Below are 13,670 nucleotides of genomic sequence, written 5' to 3'. Positions count from 1 at the left end.
CATACCAAGGTACAACAACAACTACTACTACTACTACTACTACAATAGCAGGAGGAACCAAGCGTTTCAGACTGCAAATCAAATAGTTTGTCGAAGCTGTGGACTCCCAGGACATTTTTCCAAGGATTGCAAGAAGCCAAAGATAATATGCTTTGGTTGTCGCCAGGAGGGGCATATGTTGAAGGATTTCCCCAAGAGAAAGAATGGAGGAGGTCAGTCAGGAGGAGGAGGAAATCGAGGCGGAAACACCGAAGGGAACTGGAAGAACAAGAAACCCTTCGGCAAGTTAAACTGCACCAGCTTGGAGGAGGTGGTGAACTCCGATCAGGCAGTGATAGGTACGCTCTAGATACTTACTCATCCTGGCAAAGTACTTTTTGATACTGGTGCAACTACATCATTCATTTCTCAGCAATTCATCATCAAACATGGGATTAGTTGCACTAAGTTAGATACACCCATAACCATACTTTCCGCGGGGGGAACGATAGTAGTAACGCATACCAAACAAGGACAAGTCATTATGATCAATAAATGCGCATTTGACGCAGACCTGTTCATTTTACCGATGAAGGACATTGATGTCATTCTTGGTATGAACTGGTTAGAGGCTAATGGAGCATTGATCGACTGTGTGAACAAGACTGTGTCTTTGAAAAGCCCCGATGGAAGTAGGATGATCTATCAAGGAGACAAGCATACACAGATCGAAGTCGAGCTACAATTGAATAGCATGAAGGAAGTGAAGTTGGAGGATATACCTGTAGTAAATGAATTCCAGGATGTGTTTCCTAAGGAATTACCTGGAATGCCACCAGATAGGGAGATAGAATTTACTATCGACCTAATTCCAGGCACAGCTCCGATTGCTAAAGCACCATACAAGATGGGGCCTAAGGAGTTAAAACAACTTAAGGAGCAATTGGATGACTTGGAACAAAAAGGATTCATACAAGAGAGTATTTCACCATGGGGATCATCAGTTATCTTCGTGGATAAAAGAGATGGAGGTAGAAGGATGTGCAGAGACTACAGGAATTTGAATAACGTTACTATCAAGAACAAGTATCCACTTCCTAGAATACAAGATCTATTTGATCAAGTTAGAGGCGCGGGAGTCTTTTCCAAGATTGATCTAAGGTCCGGTTATCACCAGATAAAGATCAAGAAGGAAGACGTTCCGAAAACAGCCTTTGTCTCGAGGTACGGACATCATGAATATCTAGTAGTACCTTTTGGATTAACCAATGCCCCAGCAATTTTCATGAATCTCATGAATAAGATCTTCATGCCATGTCTAGACAAGTTTGTCATCGTATTCATTGATGATATCTTGATCTATTCCAAAGATAAAGCTGAACATGCTGAACATCTGAGGATAGTGTTGCAAACACTAAGAGAACACCAACTCTATGCCAAATTCAGCAAGTGTGAATTTTGGCTAGATCAAGTAGAATTTCTTGGTCATGTTATTAGCAAGGATGGAATAGCTGTTAACCCAAGTAAAGTAGCAGCAGTTTTAGACTGGGAAGCACCAAAGACTGTCAAAGAAATACGAGGATTCCTCGGAATAGCAGGATACTATCGGAGATTCATTGAAGGATTCTCCAAGATAGCAGGACCGATGACTAAGCTGTTAAGAAAGAACACACCATTCGTATGGTCGGAGGAGTGTGAGAAGAGTTTTCAAACTCTGAAGGAGAAACTCACCACAGCACCGGTGTTAGCAGTTCCGGAAGTTGGCAAGGATTACACTGTGTACTGTGACGCATCCAAACATGGATTGGGTTGCGTACTCAAGCAGGATCGGAAAGTAATATCCTATGGATCAAGGCAACTTAGACCTCATGAAGTGAACTATCCAACACATGACTTAGAGCTAGCAGCAGTTGTATTTGCACTTAAAACATGGAGACATTTTCTCTATGGAGCCAAGTGTGAACTCTATACGGATCATAAGAGTCTCAAGTACTTCTTCACTAAGAAGGAACTCAATATGAGGCAGAAAAGATGGCTTGAACTAATCAAGGACTATGATTTGACCATCAATTATACACCAGGAAAGGCTAATGTTGTAGCAGATGCCTTGAGTAGGAAGAGCACTGGAGGAGTGGAACAAGAGTTATCACCGGAGTTGAGGAAGGAAATAAGCCAAGCCCAAATACAACTTTGGGAGAAAGAAGCTCATGAAGGACTATCGGCTTTACAAGTGGCCGATGAGCTAAATGTTAACTTAAAGAATGAGATAATGATGGGTCAATTGGATGATCCATTCATCGTAGAGGAGATGAGAAGGATAGATGAGGGTAGACCATCAGAATTTCACCGAGGAGAATCCGGATCATTATGGTTTCAGAAGAGGATTTGCGTTCCGGATATTGCTGAGATCAAGGAAGTAATACTCCGGGAAGCCCATCAAACACCATACTCTATACATCCGGGAAGTACAAAGATGTACATGGATCTCAAGGAATTATTCTGGTGGAATAATATGAAAAGGGAAATATCACAATACGTGGTGGAATGCCATACCTGCCAAAAAGTGAAGGCTGAACATCAGAGTCCGGCAGGAAAGTTACAACCTTTACCAATCCCAGAATGGAAATGGGAGGAAATAGGAATGGATTTCATCACCGGACTACCCATGACAAATAAAAAGAAGGACATGATATGGGTAATCGTGGACCGGTTGACGAAAAGCGCAGACTTCTTAGCGGTAAATCAGCAGGATAAAGAAGAAAAACTCATTGATCTTTACATCAAAGAGATCGTGAGTAAACATGGAGTGCCCAAGAAGATCGTGTCAGATCGAGGATCCGTGTTCACATCAGCATTTTGGAAGCAACTACATGAAGCTTTATGATCCAAGTTAGATTATAGTACCGCCTATCATCCTCAGACAGGTGGACAAACTGAAAGAACCAACCAGATCCTAGAGGATATGCTTAGGGCTTGTGCCCTAGACTTCGGAGGATCATGGGAGGAGCACTTGCCACTAGCAGAGTTTTCATACAATAACAGCTATCAAAGCAGCATCAAGATGGCACCATTCGAAGCTTTGTATGGACGAAAATGTAGATCACCCATATGCTGGTATGAGGCTGGAGCAAGCAAAGAGTTTAATCCTGATTATGTCAAGGAAAAGCAACAAATCATTGCCATTATAAGAGATAGGTTGAAGATAGCCCAAAGTCGGCAGAAGAGTTATGCCGATCAGAAGAGAAGAACATGGGAGCCACAAGTTGGAAACATGGTATATCTCAAGGTGAGCCCGATGAAAGGACTTCCGAGATTCGGAGTAAAGGGGAAGTTAAGCCCTAGATACATCGGACCTTTCAAGATACAATGGAAGCATCACCCCGAGAGGGAAGCCACCTGGGAAAAGGAAGAAGACCTGAGGAAAACATACCCCGAACTCTTCAGGTATTACAACCACAACTTCGGGACGAAGTTTTCTTTAAGGGGGAAAGGCTGTAATGTCCCAGGATTAGAGACGATCGAGGGGTAGATTTTAGAAAGGGATGTGCATTGCATCGTAAATTCTGGGGAAATTTCGCGCTTTTAAAACAAAACTGCATCGAAGGGGGACAAGTTTCTCTCTCGACACCTTACAGGGTTAGGGTTTCGAGAGTGCGACAAACTTGCTCCTATTAAACTAAATTAGGGTTTCGAGAGTGCGACAAACTTGCTCCTATTCAACTAAATTAGGGTTTTGAGAAGAGAGAAGAGATATTGCATCACAAACTTAAGTTGCATGATTGAATTCAAATTTAAATTGCATGATTGAATTCAAATTTAAGTTGCATGATTGAATTCAAACCAAAGTTGAATTTGAATTTCAAATTCAAACATTAAATAAGTACCATAATTCCATTGTGAGTAAATTCATTAAGTAAGTAATAAACAATACACATTATGAATAATTCAAACAATAAGTAAAGCTCATTAGAGAAAACCTTGAGCTTTATTGATTATCACACAATATACATTGTATTTACAATATTCACAATTGAAATAAAGAAATAATACAACACATTACAAGAATTGGAAAAATAGAAAAAGACAAGAAAAGAAAAGTACAATATATTGACCTATCCTAAATCTACAAGCTAATCTTTATTTAGTCTTGAGCTTGATGATCTTCATGTCCATTTGATCATCATCTTGATCCCTGCACACAAACACAATAAACACAAGTTATGCCAAGTGGCATAGCCACTTGGCAGGTTAGAAATAAAATGGAATTGGAGAGGATATGACCAAAGCTGCCGAGCTGATCTTCTCACAGCTCAAGTCCCAAGCCTCTGGTACACACATACACACAGGCAGCACACACAGCATGTGTGCATGCACAACAGCACCACACACAGAGTGAGTCACCAAAGTGAACTGGTGGAGTCGTCGACCGGGGAAGCAAGGCAGGCTAGGTATAAAACCTTTTCACCAAGCCAAAACCCTAGCAGCTCCATCGGCAGAATCTCCAGGGTAAGAACACAAGTACAGCAAGAACAGGAAGAACAGCCACTGCTGTTCAACCTGCCTAACTCACCATAGCACTGAATCAAGCACCACAAGATTGCAAGGAGGAGCAGGGCAAGCATCATCACCACACTGAAGAAATCCTCTACACCAACACCCATTTTCTAGGAGCTGGAGTGAGGTATACACAAAAGAACTCGAGCAAACACATGCTTTGCTCATCAATAAGCATACACATGCATCACGGAATCAAAAAGGGTATGAAACCCTGGATGTATCATCACTTGGTTGCAAAACCATTTGGTGCCGACAAATAAAGCAAAGGCTAGAAGGAAAACAACCAAGGGAACACTGGTTGTGTCAACACGATGACACAACCGGAGAAATCCATCATGGATTTGATCCTAATTAGCCATTCCAAGTCACCAAGCACCTAACAGTCTAGCTACACCATCGAATGGTAGAAATACAAGTTTCTACCGGTATTGTCAACATCAAAAGGCTTACGGCGATCGAACATGATCAGCCAGAAAGCATTTGTCCATGCACAGCAAGCCATAGAAAGGGGGAGCTACCCTTGACAACATCACAGTGCTGCCAGGGCTACCTCAACCCACAACCAACACTTAGAACCACCACATCATCACCAGAAAGGTTCAGTAGTGGGCTAGGGTACCCAACCAGTGGTTGGCATCCAGCTAGCCCTAACAAATTCATTGAAATGATCATCACCGAATCACGAGTTCACATCATTCATCCATCTATTAAAGCCAGATAAACAGATAAATGAATCAGACAAACAATTGATGCACCAGGGTCTTGCAAATGATCAAATGGATCATGGCAGGCATCAATTGATGCTTAAGCAAGCAACAGCACACATCAGGCAAAGCCTGTGTGATGCATACACAGCACAGAGTGAGCCCCAGAGAGCCACAGAAGGAAGCACAATAGTTAACCATCAAGCAAATGATGATCAGATGATCATCAGAGCTTGCTAGCTCTTGCTACAGATTGCCATAGCCAAGTACAGCAACAGGAATTAACCAGCTACTGAAGAAATCCAACCAAGTCATAACTGAATAAATAGATAACTGAATTAATGACTTTATGATTGTATCCAGAAGCACATCAAAGGCTTGATGAACCACTGGATCAAGATACACAAGTAAAACACATAGCATTCATCACTGAAGAATACTATTAAGCCAATAGCAATGCTCAATTGAGGATGCTCATGAGTTTGAGCACAAGAAATAGCACACCATGGCACTGGCACTTGCAAAATTGCCAGGAATACACACAGTAATCACAGCCCGGGGCAAATAATTGAATACACTTGCTGATCTAGCAGGTAATAGCATCAAGGACAAGATCAAAGAGATAGAATTAAGCAAGAATTGCAAACATAAGCAAGCACAGAGCCTAGGAATCTTGCACAGAATCATGTATAGCATGGCAGGATAGCACAACAGTAGTAACCATGGCAGTAGCAGGCCAGCAGATTTACAGCAGCAGCACAGTAGCATAGCAACACAAGCACAGCAGCACATGAACAGGCTAGCAAGGCACAGCAGCAGCGCATAGTCACGGCAAGCATCTCAACATGGAGATGCAGGCCAGTGGCTGAGCAAGACGAAGAGGATGAGGAGAGAAGTGAGCAGAGCAGAGAGGGAGAGAAGGAGGCGATGGATACTCACCGGTGAAGCGAAGCGCAGGGCACGGCCATGGCGGCCACGGCGGCACACGCCGAGGGCGCAGCAGCGCCAGGCCAGGCCAAGCCATGGCGGCGCCATGGCACCAGCACCACCACGGTCAGGCACGGCGGCGCCACGGCATCTGGAGCGTCGGCGGCGACGAGATCGCCACGGCACTCCACGCCAGGCGACCAGAGACGAAGGGGGGCAAGACGAGCAGGCGGCGCTTCACAAATCGCCACGGTGGATCTGAAGCGCCGTTGAACGGCGGTTCAGATGCGCCATATCTCGCCGGCGGCGATGGCCGGAGATGGCCGGAACAATTCGGAGAAGACGGCGGCGACGCGGGTGTCGCGAGAGCGTGGGCGAGGGCTAGGGTTTGCGAACGAATGAAGGAGAAGGGGTTGGTGCGACCGACCGAGCCCAAGTGTGGCTCGGGTTAGGGTTAACCACTGGGCTCCACTGGCATGTGGGCCCAGGGGCAATTGTGTCATTTCACAATTCTTTAAAATGCGTAAACTTTGAAATTGCACAATAAATGTTTAATAGCTCTAAAAAAATAATTAAAAATATGAAAACCACTCAGCATAAAAAACTCTATCATAATAAAATATGAAATAGAATTTTTGAAGAAAAATAAGAATAAGTTCAAATTTGATGATTAAAATAATCATTTAAATCACATATATTATTTTCAATAATGAAAATAAGTCCATAAATTCTTTTGGACTTTAAAAACACCTTGACAACATTTCAAGGTTGTATTTTGCCCCAAATAGAGTATTCCCAAAATTATTCTTAGTATTAACCTCTCACATGAAATAATAACGACATCGGAAGGGGGGAAACCCTAAAATTGGAATCATGCATCAATGCTTCTTTAACCATTGCCCTTATCGGACAATGATGCTATTTTTCAGCAACAGAGGACAAGGGTCAGTCCACACCATCCAACTGCAACACTTTGCGGTGTTCGTGCAAGTTCATCACTTGCTCATGTCATTCGAGTATTTTTATCAAATTACTTGCAAAGTACTATGTTTATCACTATTGCATAAAAAGGCAAAACCACTATTTTCATAATTATGAATATGACTAAGTGGTGGGCAATGGAACCATGGATTGTGTTGATATGGTGGAGGTTCCATTGCAAGGGTTTATATCCATCTAGGATTAAACAACAAATGTCGTCTAGTGATTCTTGTGCCGTAATACCCGTGTTAACCATAAGATCTGGAGTGGGACGAAGTAGTCAAAAGTGTTTCCACCTCTAGTACATCAACGGACGCGCTTTACCGTAGACACTTGTATCTGTCGGGGGCGAGCGGTAGGCTGGGGAAGCCTTAAGTCCCCACGGCATTGTCTGTAGACACTTGTCGCCCGAGGAACAAGCGGTAGGCTGGGGAAGCCTTAAGTTCCCCACGGTATTGCGGTCTATGATGGGTTGCAACTACCGGTGAAGGAGTTTATGGTAAGAGCCCAGAACTGTTGTCGTGGTCGGGGTCCACCCGTAAGTGGGAATAATGGGACCGACGAGGACCCAGGGTCGGGGTATGCAACAAAGGGTGGGTGTGGGAGGTAGCGGAGGAACATGATTGACTAGGACCTTATACCGGGCCTCACACCGAAGGAAGTGTGGACGGGAAAGCTGCCCGGTTGGCACCAAGGTTAAGATCTCTTATGGGTAAAGCAACACACCTATGCAGAGTGTAATGAATCGTGACCTGTCACTCCTTGTTCCGGGATTTGGAACTGCGAACGCTGCCGGAAAGGAACTCCATGAAGTTCTAGTAAACCGGTGAAGGCTGGCGGACATAGTTCTTCGGAATAAAAGCAACCTCTTGAAGAAATGTTTATCAAAACTTGCATTGGTATTAGACTTTCTGGTCTAGTATCGTAGCTAGTGCATTAAACACCTCTTTTCTATAATGAACTTGTTGAGTACGCTCGTACTCATACCACTCTTAAATCCCTCGCTTAGATTGTCCGAGCCATCCGGAGGAGGACAACGACAACCCTGAAGGAGCCGACATCATCGGCTATGAAGAACCAGACCTCTCTGGAGGTATCGAAGGTGTAGACTACCTTATAGTCTATGGAACCGGGGAGGGTTCCGGAGGAGAACAAGTTTAGACCGACAAGTAGTAGTAGTATCCGAGCAGTACGAACTTCTAGTACTTAACTGCTCGTTGGAATAAATATATCACCTAGTAAGACTTTTATATTGTAAGTTTAGATGGGTTCGCCTCGAACCCAGGAGTATCCCTCTTAGGACCCAGGAGGAGCTCCGAGATGATATGTACATTATGTTTGTAATAATAAATGAATGAGTTATGGACCTGCTATGTTCTGTTGTACTACTCTGAGGGATGTAATATTTGCGGAATGGTACTTCGTGAATGTTATATCAACGACTGGCATACTACAATATGCAGTGGTATGCAGGGTCACCACAATTGCCCCGCTAGGGATACCCCTCGGCGCAAACGATCTCTCTTCATTCTTGCATCCGCGGGCTGATGCAACCAAACGTGCGCTTTAGGCGTCTAAAATGCGTCCAGCTCTATCGTGTGCCACGCGTCTATGGCCGGCCCCACCTACACCTTGTCCTTTTACCCTGTTCTTTTCGGACTCAGCTTCAGTGACTTACTGGTCATAAGTGACTCTAGAGACTTAGTCCAAATCTCAGCTATCCATTGCAAATCTAACAAACTGAAACGGCCAAAGGCAAGAGCTACAGCCTTGGCCATTTTCAGCAACTGTACAGGCGCGGGGCAGGATCGATTTCTCCGATTATTTGACAAAACGGACCTCCCTCCCCAATTCATTGACAAAAAGGACCACCTGTGAATCGAATTGGCAAAAAAGACCCCCTCTGGCGTGGCGGCAGCGCCCCCTTCCGACACGTGGCCACATGCCGCCGGAGGGCGTGGCGGCAGGGCATGCCGGCGAAGAGCGTGGCGGCACATTAGCCGTCCGAGTCGTCCGTCCGTCGCTGTTATGCGGGGCGGGCCATGCCGCCCCATGGCCTGGCGGCAGGATGACGTGGAGGTTGCCTCCGCTTCCGGTGGAGGCAGGGCTCGGCGATAGACGACACTAATTACCACGCGACTGACAGTTTGCTTTCCGTGCGACGAGACGTGTGGCTGTCGGAGATTCCCGCTCGATACAGGAAATTGATCACCGAAAGCAGCCTATATGCGTAGGAATTCTGTGTTGATACATCAATTAGAGCACCGACAGCCGATACCAATAATTCTGCACTAATTTTTTGGTACTGCTCACACTAATTGAAGGCTATATAAGTCGGCTTCCCCGCATACAAATCGAAGCAGCAGGATCGAGTTTACCTTCTCCGCATCTCTGTTTCGTGCGCAAAATATTGGAGTGAGTATGAGTGTGCCTTGCTCGGACCAGGATTTTAGGCCGGTGAAGGGGAAGAATGCAAGCTTGCCACCGGGGGTGAGAGCAGAGAGGTGTTGGTGCGGCCGCCTTGCGAAGGTGAAGGAGGTGGTTGATTTTTCGATAAGTTCGGCATGAAATATTTCATGTGCGCGAGCTATGATCATGATCCACCCAGACAATCAAGTTCATCGTCCTCGAGGCCTGCGGTATGTTCTAACAGCATGATTAAAAAATTTAATTGTATGTCATTAATTTTCGTTTATTAACCTTATTATTTGTGTTGTAGTCTCCCCCGCCCCTTTGCATGTGGTTTCATTGGATAGACCAGGAGCAGCCGGATTGGGCACGCCGTGAGGTGGAGGAAAAACAGCGGCGTGCATGGGCAATGTTGCATGAGGAAGAGCGTAGGGAAAAGGCTGTTCCTAATGCTAAAGCAGAGAGAGAGACAGATACAAAAATTAAGGGCGGAGCAAGCTCAAAATCGTGAGGTGAATCAGAAGAGGATGGATGATGAGGCTGCACGTAGGTATGCAGAGGAAGAGATGCGCAGAGAGGCCCGTGAAGCAGAGAGGAAGAGATTAAGGGAAAGAGCTGCCGAGGCGCAAGCGGCAGAAGAACGCGGCGACAAGTCCGGAAAATGGCCACGGTGGACACAGGGCAAATAGAGTGATCTGTTGTATTAGCTATGTATGTTAATTTCAGTTTTACTTTCGCGTTGTATCTTAAAATTCGTTGCAGTTATTATGTTGTATCTTAAACGTTTTTACTTATGTTGTATCTTCATTATTGGAGTTAATTTAGAAATAAACTTATTGGAACTAATATTAATATGTCTCCGAGATACATAAAAAAATGTCTCATACATAGATTAAATGTTTGTCGCGCGCATAGATAAATGTGTATCATTCATCTCGATGACGACGATGTTGCTGCCGTGGCCTTGGACCGGAAGGCGACAACCGGGGATGAGGGGGATGAGGTGGACGCAAACCTCGGCCGTACTGATTTTCCTCATCCTCTGTACGTGTCTCATCTGCTGGTGATGGAGTATGAAATACGTATGAAGATTCCTGATTTGGGGGAATCAAACTGGCATCTGAGCTAAAAATAGCACCTCCGAAGAGTTCTTCAACTATCCCGGTAACATCATCTCGAGGTTGTTGGGAAGTGCTGCCGTAGTATTGTGGTTGCTGCGTCATATCAGGCCATGTCGGGACTAAAGATTCATGCGTATTGAACGGCTCCGTCAGAAACATGCACACAATAATCATTTTGGTAATTAACATGCATTAACCTGAGTTGGGTATTGCGATTGCATGTGGTCACGACCCCGCAGTGGGGGCATATTGTGGCCTAAACCAGCTCCCATGTTGGACCACGTAGGGTCAACAGATTCCTGCAAACATCAACGACATGTCATTAGTAGGCATGTAAGTAATCACGTGTCGGTAGGTAATTATTAAATATGAGCATACCTGAGTGTTGAATCTTTGCGAGTATTCGCCTTCTGTGTAGGAGAATCGTTGTCCAGATGGATATGACGGAAAATGATCGTCCTCCTAATACAATTGGAAAAAATGTGTCATTGTTGTAAGTTCAGGAGGAATGTATGTACGCAAGTTGATTATCTGTGTGGCGCCATGGCGTTGAGATATGTGTGCGGACTTAGATCGGTCAAGTAAAGATGAGTCGCGTCGTGGATTAGATGTATGCGAGGTAGAGGGAACTGGTACGGTCGGTGTGGCGGATGGCTGGCTCATACGTACCATACTCGGTATGTTCGACGGTGCCTCCGGCATGTCGAATGCTCGGCTGACAACATCATCATGGCGGCTGCAACCAAGATGCCTAAGCCCTTTAATGGCAGTATTAAAAATACGTTTTACCATGGATTTTCCCTCCGTACTATCCATGTTGCGCAAGTTCAAAGTGTCTTGGGCGTCCCGTGCGATCTGCCTGAACTCGTCAATCTGAATGAAATAAAAAATTTAATATTGGCTATAAACACATATTTTCTTAATTACATTTATATAACAAGTACCGAAGTGTCACGGTGGTAAGCTGAGTCCCATGTGAGGTGTGTCGGACTCGATGGTGGGGGACCGGTGAGCAGAGTCCGTGTGCTAGCGCGATACCATTCATTATATGTTGGCAGTATCTCACCGTTGTACCGTCTGCATCAGTGATAAATTACATTAGAAGGTACATGATGATAAGATGAATTAAAATATATAATTACCTATTTTCGCGTACTCCATCGGACTCTGCTTCATCAATCCATTTCGTAATCCATGTTTGATTACGGTGACTCCAGTCGAAACAACTCATGCCTTTATTGTCTTGTCTATAATCCAATAAATTTTATTAAATAATGAAATCAATTAATTGAAGTGAAATTTATTGTTTCTATTAGAGTGACCGAACTTACGTATGAACATCAGCAACAAGGCGTCTTGGTGATAGTGGGGGAATATCCTGATGCGGACCAAACTGCCGCATGACACGCTCTGGGTTGTATGGCTCAACCATCCAAATAAAGAGTAGGTTGCATCGTGTGAACCACAACCGTAGGTCTCGCAGCATATCTGGTGGTGGTTTAACAAGACCCCAGACAATGTACACATCATGTGCCGTATATGGGTCCCATTTGACCATGGTCTCCTGCAGCTCCTCAAACTGTTGGTGGTATTCAGGGTAGCAACCGTGTGCCACATTATTTGACCACCGTTTTTTAGCATGTACCCATCGACTTCCAAAAGTAAGAGGGGCATATTGTTCGGTCTCACTGCCGTAGGGGTGAATTGGTTTCAGGATGTGGGGACGCCCAACTGGTAGGTACTCCCACGACCATAACTGAAGAAACTCTGCGCTTACAACAAGTATATGTCCCTTTGAAGGTGCATTGGTTTTCTTTGTTGCATCACATAACCCCCTATAGGTATACGCGAGCATTGCAGAACCAAAGCTGTATATAGGGCTGGGTGGTGGGGGCGAATCTACTATGTTCTCGGCTATCTTAATAAGACCCGGGAGAACAATATCACCATGGGACGAAGGAAACATTATACCAAGTAGGTATAGTAAATACGCAAAAAGATGTCGCCTCATGATCGCATCATCTGCTTCAGCTGGTAACTCTTGAAAATTATTGACCAACCAGCTTAGAGGGACCCCCTAGGACGTGACCCTCTGCGGGTACTGCTTCCGGCACCATCATCACCTGATATAAACTGAACATACACCATAGGCTCTCTGTACATAGCAGCACCAGGTGTGCTTGCAAACCTCATGTACGTACCCCAATTTCTATCACTCTTTACCTCCCGCAAACCCCATCGGGCAGGTGTCCCATCATTCCCTCCTACGACGATGAGAGCCTCAACGGTCATCTTCTTCCCCCGCAACTCACGCCCAAACTGTGCTCGGATGCATCTTCTAACATCCAAAAATTCTCTATTGACCATGTCTGTCACTACAACTTTCATCGAGTCGCAGCGCGACACATCGACACCAGAAAATTCGTCGCGTATGACGTCTCCATAAAACACTAACACCGTTTCCATCATACCTACCGCACAACCATATTTTTAAAGTAATGTTAGATTACAACACTAACATGTGATTAACAATTTTAAATAATCGATCTAAAATACACGTTCAACATATTTACTTAGACCATTAATTTTTCAGCGTCATATTTCTAATTACAAGTTCATCATTCGTACGTGATATATTTCTACGCACATAAAATCATAGCCTATATGTTACGCATGTTGCATAAATAAAACATAACTACACAGACTCAATAATACCTATGCATGCATGCATGCAACTACAGAACATGCATTAACTAAACTAATTACATGCATGCAATTACATAAACTAATTACACTACAGACTTAATAATACCTATGCATTACATAAACTATAGACTCAATAATACCTATGTATGCATGCATGCAACTACAGAACATGCATTAACTAAACTAATTACATGCATGCAATTACATTAACTAATTAAACTACAGACTCAATAATACCTATGCAATTACATAAACTACAGACTCATATACATGCAACTACATAAAC

This window comes from Lolium rigidum, chromosome 5 (assembly GCF_022539505.1).
Source record: "Lolium rigidum isolate FL_2022 chromosome 5, APGP_CSIRO_Lrig_0.1, whole genome shotgun sequence".
In the NCBI taxonomy this organism is placed as follows: Eukaryota; Viridiplantae; Streptophyta; class Magnoliopsida; order Poales; family Poaceae; genus Lolium; species Lolium rigidum.
Note: the sequence above shows the minus strand (reverse complement) of the source record.